The following is a 13,142-nucleotide window of genomic DNA, read 5'->3' as shown; positions in this document are numbered from 1 at the left end:
TCAAAATAAGTAGACAAAAACAGACATCAGTCTATGTCTTTTAATCAGATGCCAGGAGCCAAACCACTGCAGGAGATAGAAATCTATGTCCATTTAATGATACACAGGGATCTCTGCATTCAGTCAGGTCAGTCTTTATATTAATTGTTGTGGAAATCATTGAGGATGCACATTTAACCCTGGAACATGTATCAGCATATAAGAAAGTGTATTTAATTTATATTCACTCAAAGCACATATTCACCCAAAGCAGAAAAGTGGAAAATGACAGGAAAAAAATTTAGTGCCTAATTGTTGATTTTTCAGATAAGGTGATTTAAATTATATTCAGTATTTTAATGTCTTACACAAAACATAACTTAAACATCATGTTATTGATTAAAACTGAATTTTAAGGCAGCATAAAAAACTACATTCCACAGAAGACATCCAGTGCTCAGTTTAAAAAGTATACAAGAGGAGCTGGGGATGTAACTCAGTGGTAGAGTGCTTGATTGGCATGTAGGAGGCTCTGGGTTCAATGCCTGCACCATTTAAATAAATAAATAAACAACTAAATAAATAAATTGATTGATTGATTAATTAAAAGTAGTTCAATAATATTGATGAATAAATCAACCATTCTTTAAAAATTTATGCAAGAGAAATATTAGAGAACAATTTCCCAAGGGGAAGAAACAAGTCATAAACTGTCACTTGATCACCTTACCTACATTTCTTCCAGGGTAAAAGAAAGTATAAATTCTCTGTTTAGTAAAAACCACATATAAGAAAGCTGCTTTTGACATAAGAGATCACATTGTTTTCCTCCAGGACTATTGTTTTGAAGCTTCTAGGTTTTCTATCATGCTTTTTCTGTCATACCTGATCCATTAACATAACATGATTCTCTTCTGGCATAAAATTTCTTTAATCTACAGTGTTAGATGAAAATTGGAGTTTCAATTTTATTCTGGTGGAAAATGAAATAATCAGAAAATATAGTGAATTGTCAAACAATATAAATCTCTTATTTGTTAAAGATTTTTATGAAGAAAATTAATAAAGAGTAAAGAATAACAGTTGCAAAACTATTTCTACAGAGAAAATTATTCAGGTGCCATCAATGAAGTATGGAGTTGAAGTCCACAAAGTGCATGAAATGTAGTTGTAGTTTCATTATTTTATTGGCAAATGTATAATGTTTACCTTGAGCAAACTGTTCAGGGAATATGTCTTACAAATTTGACCAATGTACAAAAATCTCATGGTAACCTGAATATTTGAGTGCTTGGAAGACACAAAACCAATTACAGTATTTGATTAACATTTCCAAAATTTCAGCCAGCAATCCAGGCAAATTAACACTCACTTTTTATTTGAAAAGTAGATGAAGTTAGCCCTGCAAAAAAAACATTTTTTCCTGTTTTTCATGTGGCTTATTTGAATGGCTGGAGACAACTGAATAATTCTTTTGACATAATTATCCAACTAAAGATGCTTCTGTGCTTGAACATTAAAGAATATATTGAATGACTAGAGAGATTGACACGTGTTATTTACCAATTCACAATGAAAATTTAACCCAATACACTTCAGCTTTATCATTATCAACATAAAAATCTAGAAAATTAAGTTGAATCAAAGCTGTTCTTGCACCTGCATTTACAGCTCCTCATTTGACTTAACTAGTATGGTCACTCTCTCTCTCTCTCTGGGACACATAAACTGATTCACAGGATGCTAACACTGAGGATAGAAGGCTACTCTCTAGCAAATCAGCAAACATTTCCAAAATAAACTCCCCCTATCTTTTATTTGTCTTCTATGGTTTACTTTTGTTTCAAAGCCACTTAATATTTTATTAAATCATCAAATCTTCCCAAAATCTATTACTTCTTATATTCATGTTTCACAAATTTACTTGGAATTCATCTTTTCTTGTGAAATATTGAACAATTTTCACTATATTGCATCATATTTTGGAATAGTGAGGAAAGGACACAGAATACAATAAGTCTATAAGGCACACTAAGTAAATAAGTGGCATTAATTTTATTTATCTGTGTGTTACTCCTTTCTTTGCCTTTTCTATGTATTTATCCAATTGATGCTCCCATTTTTATCTGCAAGATGATCATCACTTTTTCCATCTTGACTTATTCTTCTTCTTTGAGTGTGTTTATGAATAGTTCTCCAATAGGAAAGTTTGAATGCTAATTTATCTGCTTTACTTTCATATGGTTCACTCTCAATCATCCTCTGGAGCTTAGATGGTTAATACAGTCTCAAGGAATGTTTCCCCACCCTGCATTCTAGATCAGTCTTTTGTTTTATACACTCCCTTATCCATCAGAATATCTTTTAATTAGATAATTATGGGCATTATTATTATTTGTATCTTTATTATTTTAAGGTTCTTTGGAAGGGAGGAACTAGTGGCTGAGATTTGAAAAGGCACTCTTAAAACATTCACTTTCTGGTGTCACTTTTGTCTCCCAGAACTGAGATCACTGCTCCATACCCAGAGTTTTTTTCCATCATAGTGGAGACAGGGCCCAGCCCTGCCAAAAGGCTGACACATTATTTTTAAACATTCCTCCACCCCAGTAAGTAATTTTTCTCATCATCATATCTCCATCTGGCAGTCAATATATTCTCCAGATAATAAATGAGTGAAACAAATCAATATAAGCCTGGCACAAGAAGGGTTTAATTTTAGGCAACTTTCCAATGTGTCTTTACATTGCTAACAAAGATAACGTCAACAAAGTGTACCTCTCATTCAAACACTTTCCATGACATTGCTTGCTTGATGCATATACTTTCTTTGGAAACACTTTTTATTTTCTTGTGATCTGGATGGGGAGCATGTTTCTCTCTTATAGGAGACTCTTTCATAAAGCAGAGTTTTCCAAATTTATTTGTGAATCAAAATCACCTAAGCAGTTAAAAATTCAACTTCCAATTGTTTAGTGGCAGAGAACCTGCCTAGCAAGTGTGAGTCCTAGGTCTGATCACTTGATCACTTGCTCTATAAAATAAAAAATAACAATAATAATAAAAAAATAAATCTGACACAGGTGAACCAGAATTATAGTACTCAGTTTCTTGTTAAATGTCCTTATGAACTAAAAGACTATCTTATTCTACACCCCAATTTTAGTATTTCCAAAATATAGAAATCACACAGCTTTGACTCTTAAACTACAAAAATTTATATTTTTTAAACTGACAAAGCAGATGGTTTAAAAGGTTTTGTTTTTGTTTTTGTTTTAATGTAGCTAGCATTTTCCCACAAATCTATAAACTAACAAATTACTCTTTGGATTATTTTTATTACTTTGACTAGCATATGATATTGATAATATTATAATGTCTATTACCCCATACAAATGCAGACATATACTACACACATGTGTGATTGCTTTAACTTGTCTGTGAGATGGACACTATGGTTGCAATTTATATATTTAAGCACACACATATATACACACAACTTTTATAAATTATTTTTTTAAATTGACAATAAATGTACATGTTTATGGGGTATACCATGATAACTTGAGACATGTATACAATGTGTCTTGATCAAATCATTTACTGTCATTTTTCATGTCTTCAAAAATTTAGCTTTCCTTTGTACTGTGAAACTTCAAACTGCTTTCTTCTATTTCTTTATAAAATATCAATAAATTATTATTACCTATAGCCACCCTATTGAGTTGTGGTAATTTATGATTCATTCCTCCTATGTAATTGTATTTCAGTGCTCATTATCCAACTGTTTGTAGTATTTTGGGAGAAAAGTGTTAGCTTCTATGATACACATTAATTTAATATGATATTCTAAGGCTTCAAACCTTACTATAATAACAAGGAAAGAGATCACACTTTATAACAAAAAAATAATTAATTCAAAGTAGAATCCAAGTCAAAGTTATTTTCCAGATATTAATATCCAAGTCTAGATATCAGTTACATTTACTAGCTCCCAGGAGAGGGAGGCACTGACTTGTAAGACTTTTGTACCCATCTGCAGTCATTAAATGCAAGTAATAAACATGAATATGCACCAAATCACATTTCAGAATTAGCAATCAAATTAGTGCCACTTGCATTCATAGCAGATTTTTAAATGCCTTGAATTCTATTAGACATAAAGAAGAACAGTTTAACGCTGCTATGAATGTCCCTTTAGGATGTAAAGCTGAAATGGAATTCTGGTGATGAGGCAGACTCCAAATTGTCTAAATCTGTAGTCCTCAAATCATTGTATACAAATCATTGTATACAAATCATTTAGAAATGGAGTTAACCTATAGCTCTTCATATTCAAATGCTCCTCCTAGAAAGTGTGAATTCTAGCATTGGGTGTCAATATACTCTGACACCAAAAGTTTTAAAGTCAAAGAAAAAAATACATGCAAAAATGAATTCTGAGCTTTCACACTTGAAGAATCAAAATATGATTAAACATTTTTTTCAAGCAAAGCTTTATGAATGCAATGTTTTACTACAGTAATTAAAATCCTAATTACTAATATTGTAATTATCAAAAATTGTTTCTTTAAATATAAATTCTCTTAGAATAAATTAAACAAGACACTTTTAATATTTCCAAAAGTGTAAGGTAGCAAGTCTAGGAAAGATACATAGCTATCTTGCAAGTAATTAAGAAAGGTGAATGCAGACAAAAAGAAGACAGATGTATTACTTTGAGGGAGGTAATTTGGAATTGAAATTTGAAGTAAGGGAATGTTCCTTCTGTCAAGAATGTGCAGAGCCTGAGATTTTACCTGACTTGGCAAGCTAACAAGTTAATCTATGAGAGTTTGATGAACTTTGGCAGAAGACATGAGACTCCTGGATCAGAGACAAAGGATTGTTTATTAATCATAGTAATAGCCATAATCAGAGTTTTAGAATTTCCTATCCTGATTTCCCAAATCCCTAATTTTTAGTAAAGTAAAAAGAAGACCAGATGTTATCCATATAGGCAGTGGGGGTTGCTATGACAGTAAGCATGTTTGTCTTCTCACTGGAAAATATCAAGGAAACTATTCAGAGAGAGAGAAAAAAATGTGCCTATCTTTCAAAACTATAAGCAAACCTGTCCCATGTTCTGAAGTGTAACAATTACTCTGTATTCCAAGGCTGTTCATTATATCCCCTTTCTCAAACAGATATTCCAGAAAAAAAAAAAAAAAAACAAAACACTGCCTCTACTGCCAAAGCATTCAGAATTGTGACAGAATTTATGGGGAATTTTTCCTCAGTACTCATGAACTTACAGTTCATATTCAATCTAAAGCCAAAGTAGGTAAATATGTAACCGCTGATCATTTTCCTAAAAACTGATGCTCTGAAAGGAAGGAGCAAGAAATAATCTGTAGTTCTCAAGGCATCCTTAACATATAAGCTTACCATGCTTTCTCTGATACAAGTCCATGAAGCTGTTGCTATCCAAGTAATTACTGTTTTGACATAAATGACCTGTTGACTTCTCTATACTTCTGCCATAGGTTTAAGGGCATAAACATGTTTTAAAAGAAAATAAAAATTTCAGATCACTCTTGTCTATCTCACTTGGTAATTTATCAGACAAATTTGATTTATAGGGAATTATGCATAAAAAATTAATAAAACACCACCTCTTTAAAAGCCTAACAATATTTGTTCGGTTTGTAGATCAGTGGTAGAGTGCTTGCCTAGCACATGTGAGGCACTGGGTTCAATCCTCACCACTGCATAAAAATAAATAAAATACAATAAAGGTATTGTGTCCATCTACAACTAAAATGTTCTTAAAAATAAATAAATAAATAATCCTAGCAATCTGATTGACTTAGAAACAAAAACATCACAACACCCAGATAGAGCTCAGTACAGCCAATATACTTAATATTATTTAACACTGTAAAGAATGTTAGGGTCACTATTTCCTTGGTCTAACTCGTAATATCTGGATAAATATAAAACTGTTATCCAAATTTAAAAAATCTTTTGCTATTATGAGACAATCCATATAAAATTAGATTGTACATTTTTCTCTATTTTAGAAAATCCAAATGAAAACTATCCAAGAAACATAATTTATGCCATAAGTAATCTTAATCACTGTGAAATGATATCAGCTAAAAAATTATAAAAATTATTCCCAACTGCAAGTGTTATGGAAAAACCTATGAAGTTCCGAATCAGAACCTTCCGTTACTTGAGTCTACCATGCTGCACAGAATAATACTTAACTGCCCATGCTAACAGACTCTGAAAAAATTCAGCAATTATTACATCATACTTAAACTATGAAGTATATTGTGGTATATTAAGGCTATGAAGATTCATATAATATAAATAAAAGATTATTCAGAATTCAGATTTTGAAATAAAGAAGCATTGTTATGAATTCTTCTAACAGGTTTCTTTGGTTCTGAAAGAGTGTAAGAAAAAATATAAGAAAGTCTCAGTTGTTTGGACACTTTAGGTAAAGGTTTTTTTTTTTTTTCCCTTCTGACCAAATATATGTTTATTGTATTATTAAAATCTATGAATATTTAATAACTTCAGAATATTTCAGCTTTCAGACATTTATGATGTCTCATAATGCACAAGATTCAGTAAATCAGTGAAGACAAGATTGTAAATTTTATAGGTGCAGTTTATCAATTTTCAAAAACAGGCTTGGTATAAAAATATATTGCCTCCATAGGTAAAAGAAAGTTGTTAAATTTTGATTTATTAGTGGCATATGCACTTTTTGTGCTTCTGTTTATTCAGTACTGTTATCAGTTATATTAATTTATTTTTAATGTGAATATATATCCTCAATTATTTAAAAAAATTTAAAAATCAAATTTATTTCACAAAGACGTACTGGTATAAAAATTAGTAAAAATATTATATAGTTAACATCAATCTTACAAAACACTACATTCTATGGATTTTAAGCACATCTAGTTTACCTGTCTCTCATCTCAATAATCTAAAGCACAGAGTAAATGAACATTGTTTCAATGTGACTGTGCTTAGCAAATATAATAATGCCACCTTATAGAAAAAATATATATAGAATACAGATCTTTGACGCATTACATTTATGAAATCTCAATGAAACAACAGTGAAACAATTAAAAATTTATGAGTGAGAACAGAATACTTGACAACTGTTGACGACAAGTTGAAGAAATGAAGGACAAATGGTAACCAAATTTCAGACTGAAGGACATTGAAGTCTAACAGGCAGTGGCACAAGAAATTCTTAAAAAAAAAAAAAAAAAAAAAAAAAAGAAAGAAAGAAAAGAAAAGAGAGAGAGAAAAAGAAAAAGAAAGCAATTAATGTCACTAAAACTGAAATATCCCAGGTATTAGAAGTCCTTGGTATTGGTGAAGGCCATGGTATAGGGATTGGTAAACAGAATTATTATGTAGAAGCTAGAAGGCAAATTTGATCCCTTTTCCTGGAGTATGAAGCAGGAAACTGGCCTCCCTTTTTCCATCACAGATGAGAGGCAGGACTCAAAGTAGGGACTAGGAGCATTCAAAAAACATTTGGTGAAAATAGAGTGGTGAGAATACCTGACAATTTACCTTATTCATTCTACTCCCATAATCCCTGAGAACTTAACTACAATTAACTCATTCTCATACCATCTCTCATACAAGCAAGATATCACAGGACTTCTTTTCTCTGGATAAACTACCAGAGAAGTTTAAACTGCCTAAGAGGCAATACGAGAAACAAATGACCTTTTTTCACTCCCCACTCAAAGAGCTTGAGTCCTACAACACAGGACCACAAATGGGATGCACTGATCATAAAACAAAACTTCCTGAGATCTATTGAAGTGGTGGTTTCTAGGGCTTCAAATTTGAATGTGAAGTAACAGCAAATATTCTATACAGTTGAACAAACTCTCAAAGATTAAAAAAAAAGGCGGAGGGGACAAACAAATGCAGAGGGTGAGAAAAGGCAGATTCACAAAATCCTCAAAGGGTATAGAGTAAAAAAAGAAAACACTCATATACTCATATGTATGTTTTTGCAATATAGTCACTCTCCAAACCCATTGATTTCTGCATCCATGATTCAATCAATACTGGAACAAAAATATTTAAACTAAACATCATGTCTGTACTGACCATACATAGACTTTTTCTCATTGCTATCCCTGAACAATAGAATCACCATTTGAGACACCATTTTATAGTATATTATGTATTATAAGTAACTGGAGAGTGTTCAAAATTTATAGGAGGCTATCTGTAAGTTATCAAGTTCTAACCTATTTGAGTATCTATGGATTTTCATATTGGTTGGGGGTCCTGGAACAAATTCTCCAAGAATATCAAGATATATATAATATATATATTCTATATAGTATGTGATTTCAAAAATGAAGAAGAATGTATTTCTTGTTATAAGAGCAAGAATAAAAAATTCTATTTTTTTTAAATTCAGAGAACAAGAGTACACGTCTAGAAACTAAAAATACTATGAAAGAAATAAAATTTTTAATTAATACTATGACAGATTATAATATACAGTTGAAGATTTCTTTCCTATAATAGAAAAAAATTAGACTATGAAAGTAAAATAACAGAAAATATATCTACTATTTCATTATAGCAAAAAATAAATAAATAAATAAACAAAATAAAAGAAAGTATAAAGAAGAAGATAAGTTATTCCAGACTAAAAATATGAATATGAAGACAGAACTTATAGGTTAGCAAATGAATGGAAAAACTACTCCCACCAACATATGTGTATGTATATATATATATGAAATTACATGAATTCAAAAAAAAATGAATAAAAGCTAAATGTGTTAGGTGGAGAGAGGGTATTTATGAAAGATCCGGACACCATCAGTATTTTCACAAGCAATTCAAAAGCCAGAAGACAGTAAATCAAAAGTTAAAAAAATAACTGGGAATTTTATTTTCAGTTTGTACCTGTGTGTCCAAACAAGGTTTTCTTTATATAAACACATTTTAAGTCAAGCAAACTTGTTAAAAAAATATATATATATGAAAAAGAGATGTCTTCAAGCATTGAAGGGAAAGGCAGGGTTCTGAATGCTTCAGGAGGAATTTTGTAGTTGGATGAATGTTTGGTGGCTGAATTCAGCTATACTCGGGAGGACAGGTGCATATTTTAATGAAGACACTTACTTTAGGGTGGAGGGGTTGGAAAGGATATATGGAAGAATCAATTGTGGAAATAATTACATAAATAGAATAATGTGGAAAAAAATCAATATAAGTAGAAAATATGACAGAGGAAAAGGCATGATGTGGGAAGAAAAAAGTGTGTCTTGAGGGGTGAGGGCAAGAGGACGTTAGGAAATAGTGGCACAGACTAACAAAATCCCTTCTTCCTACATGGATAACCAAAAGGAAATGTCTGATCCCAACTATGAGTAGCAGTATCATCGATGTACTATTTTAAAATAGAGATATGTAGTTGAAGACATAAATACAAATTGAAAATTATGGTACAAATAGTCCATCATGAACTGAAAGACAAGAGGACAGGGATTAAAATTTACACGTTGATTTTATTTCTGAACTGATTTCTCTAATAATGAGTTTGCTTTTATGTTACCAAGGCAGCTACATTTCTTAACCAAAACCAGATCATACAGGTATTTAAGTAAAAGATCATAAATATTACCAAGAATACACTAAGAGGTGGGATGAAGTTTTACTTTTATGAAAACATTATTTCACATCATATCCGGAAGAACAGACACACAGAAGGTGGACAAGATGGTGTTATGATTTCTATCTGTGGAGTATTTTCTGTGTTCCAACACATGGGAAGGAGACATAAATTACTAAAAGATAAAAGACATAGGTAGAATCAGAAGAAAAAAAAAGATAACATTTCAATAGACCAAAACTCAGTTAGGTTTAAGTTACAGATACAAACAACCATTATGCCGGTCTATAAAGCAGCAGTGACAATCTAAGAGTCTGAGGAAAAATAAGCCCATTGGTCCATCAGTAGACAAGAGCATGACTGATGAAAGAGGGGTATATCCTGAAAAGTCAAGGATATACCCCTTGACTTTATTATAGGCCAATAAACTCCCATTCTCAAACACATAATTAAATCTAACACTAAGAAGCATAACCCAAAATTAACTTGAGATGAATTAATTTTATGAAAACGGTTTTATAAAATTATTAAATGCACATTAAGGATGAAGAATATTATAAATGAAATAATTCTATTTATAATATGATGACAAAAATAATAAAACATACATAGGCAAAAATGATAAAGTGATTATAAAATAATCCAAGAGTAGGTGCCATTCGTTTTTGCTCTGTACCCTGTAGTTTCTTTTTTCCAAGATACATAGAGAATGTTTGAAACCAAGGGTAGTACTAAACTCTAATTATAGTATGATTTTTCCTATTTATAATGTTATGATTTGGATATGAGTTGTCCCCCTAAAACTCATGTGTGAGATAATGGTTCAGAAGTTAAATGATCAGATTATGAAAGTTATAACCTAACTAATGGATTAATCTACCATTCTGTATTAACTGAGCAGTAACTGTAGGCAGGTAGGGTGTGGGGAGAGGAAGTAGGTTACTGGGGATATAACTTTGGAATTTACATTTTATCTCTGGTGAGTGGAACTCTCTCTACTTCCTGACTATCATATCCTGTGGTTTTCCTCTACCACATCCTAGTACCATATTGTGCCTCACCTTGGGTCAAAAGTTACTACCAACATACCTTGGTGTAAACCTCTAAAACTGTGAGTCAAAATAAACTTTTCCTCTTCTAAGTTGTTCCTGTCTGGTCTTTTGATCATAGTAATAAAAGGATGACTAAAACATATGCCTACCTAAGATAAATTTTAATTTATTAATTAGACACAGTTAGAAGTTAAGAACAATAATTAGTAATAAAATAGGAGAGCTATAACAATATAATTTAATAAAAGTTACATGAATGTGGTTTCTCTTGCTTGAAAAAGCCAAGACAAATATTAAAATTCGGACGAGATGGCTTCAAGTAACTGAAATCAGGGTAAGTAAAATAACAGATAATGATAATGGAATTCATTATTATAATGTATACAAAATATTTGTATGTGAACTTGTAGAAATATCTGTGAATTTATGAAAACTGTGCAAAATACATTAAAACTTAAAAACAAGAAACAGAGTAAAAACTATGGAAAACAGTAGTAATAAATTTAAAAACTGAATAGATTATCTGTTCCCCATTTGACATATTAAGAAGAGAATTGAGGCCCCCCACCCCCCACACCTGCCAGGTAGGTGGAACTATGACCACCAACAGAAAAGGCCCAGTGGCCCGCGGCAGGACAGAGCTTCCAATCACTCCTGCAAGGTAGGCAGGCCTGCGACCCACAGACAGAAGAGGAGCAGTGGCCTGCTGAGAGGCAGAGCCGCCCCCCCACCCCCCGCGCCTGCCAGGTAGGCGGAACTGTGACCACTGACAGAAAAGGCTGTGGCCCGCTGAGGGACAGAGCTTCCAATCACTCCTGCAAGGTAGGCGGGCCTGTGACCCACCGGCAGAAGAGGAGCAGCGGCCTGCTGAGAGGCAGAGCCGCCCCCTCCCCTTGCACCGGCAAGGTAGACGGAACTGTGACCACCATCAGAACAGGCCAGACCTGCAACCGACAGACAGAACAGGCCCAGTGGCCTGAGGAAGGGTAGAGCCGCCCCCCCCTGCGACCCACTGGCAGTACAGCCCCAGAGGCCTGCAGAGGGGCAGTGCCGCTGCCTGCGCCTGCAAAGTACGCAGAACTGCGACCACCAACAGAACAAGCCTAGCAGCCCGCAGAGGGACAGAGCCGCCGCCCGCGCCTGTAAGGTAGGAGGACCTGCTACCGACCGGCAGAGCAGGCCCAGCGGCCTGCCGGCGTGGTAGGCACATTGCCCCAATTGGAGGAGGGGCAGAGCCGCCGCCCGCGCCTGCGAGGGAGACTTTGCAACTATACAAGACCAATATAAATACATAGGGGGAAAATTCAATAGCACAACAGTTTCACCAAGTAGAAAGGAACGCGAACAGTATGAAGAGACAAGGAAAGAAAGGACCACAAGTAATGCAGGTCAACTCAAAGTTAGAAGAGGTAATAGCTGCAGCAGATGGAATGTCAGATAAAGAATTCAGGATATACATGCTTCAGATGATCTGGAGTCTCAAGGAAGACATCAGACAGCAAAATCAGACAATGAAAGATCACTTCAACAATGAATTACATAAACAAATCCAAGAAGCAAAAGATCAACTATACAGGGAGATAGAGGTTATAAAATCAAACAAACAGAAATCCTAGAAATGCAGGAAGCAATAAAGCAACTTAAAAACTCAATTGAGAATACTACCAGCAGAGTAGAACACTTAGAAGATAGAACATCAGACAATGAAGATAAAGTATTTCAACTTGAAAAGAACATAGACAGCTCAGCAAGACTGTTAAGAAACCATGAGCAGAACATCCAAGAAATATGGGATAACATCAAGAGACCAAATTTAAGAGTCATTGGGATACAGGAAGGGACAGAGTTTCAAACCAAAGGAATGAGCAATCTATTCAATGAAATAATACGAGAAAACTTCCCAGACTTGAAGAATGAGACAGAATCCCAAATCCTAGAAGCCTACAGGACGCCGAATGTGCAAAATCATAAGAGACCCACACCTAGACACATTATAATGAAGATGCCCAACATACAGAATAAGGAAAGAATTTTAAAAGCTACAAGAGAAAGGAAGCAGATCACATTTAGTGGTAAGCCAATCAGGATAACAGCTGATCTTTCAACACAGACTCTGAAAGCTAGAAGATCCTGGAATAACATATTTCAAACACTGAAAGAAAATGGGTTCCAACCAAGAATTGTGTATCCAGCGAAATTAAGCTTCAGGATGGAAGATGAAATTAAAACCTTCCACGATAAACAAAAGTTTAAAAAATTCGCAGCTAGAAAACCATCTCTTCAAAACATCCTAGCCAAAACATTACAGGAAGAGGAAATGGAAAATAACAATGAAAACCAACAGTGGGAGGTAGGACAGTAAAGGGGGGGAAAATAATCAAAGAGGAAAACAAACCATGTTTAGTAACATAAATAAACAAATATGGCTGGAAGAACAACCCATA

Source organism: Marmota monax, unplaced genomic scaffold (assembly GCF_021218885.2).
Source record: "Marmota monax isolate L192 unplaced genomic scaffold, Marmota_monax_Labrador192_F-V1.1 WCK01_AAM20220418_F8-fsc00006, whole genome shotgun sequence".
In the NCBI taxonomy this organism is placed as follows: domain Eukaryota; kingdom Metazoa; phylum Chordata; class Mammalia; order Rodentia; family Sciuridae; genus Marmota; species Marmota monax.
Note: the sequence above shows the minus strand (reverse complement) of the source record.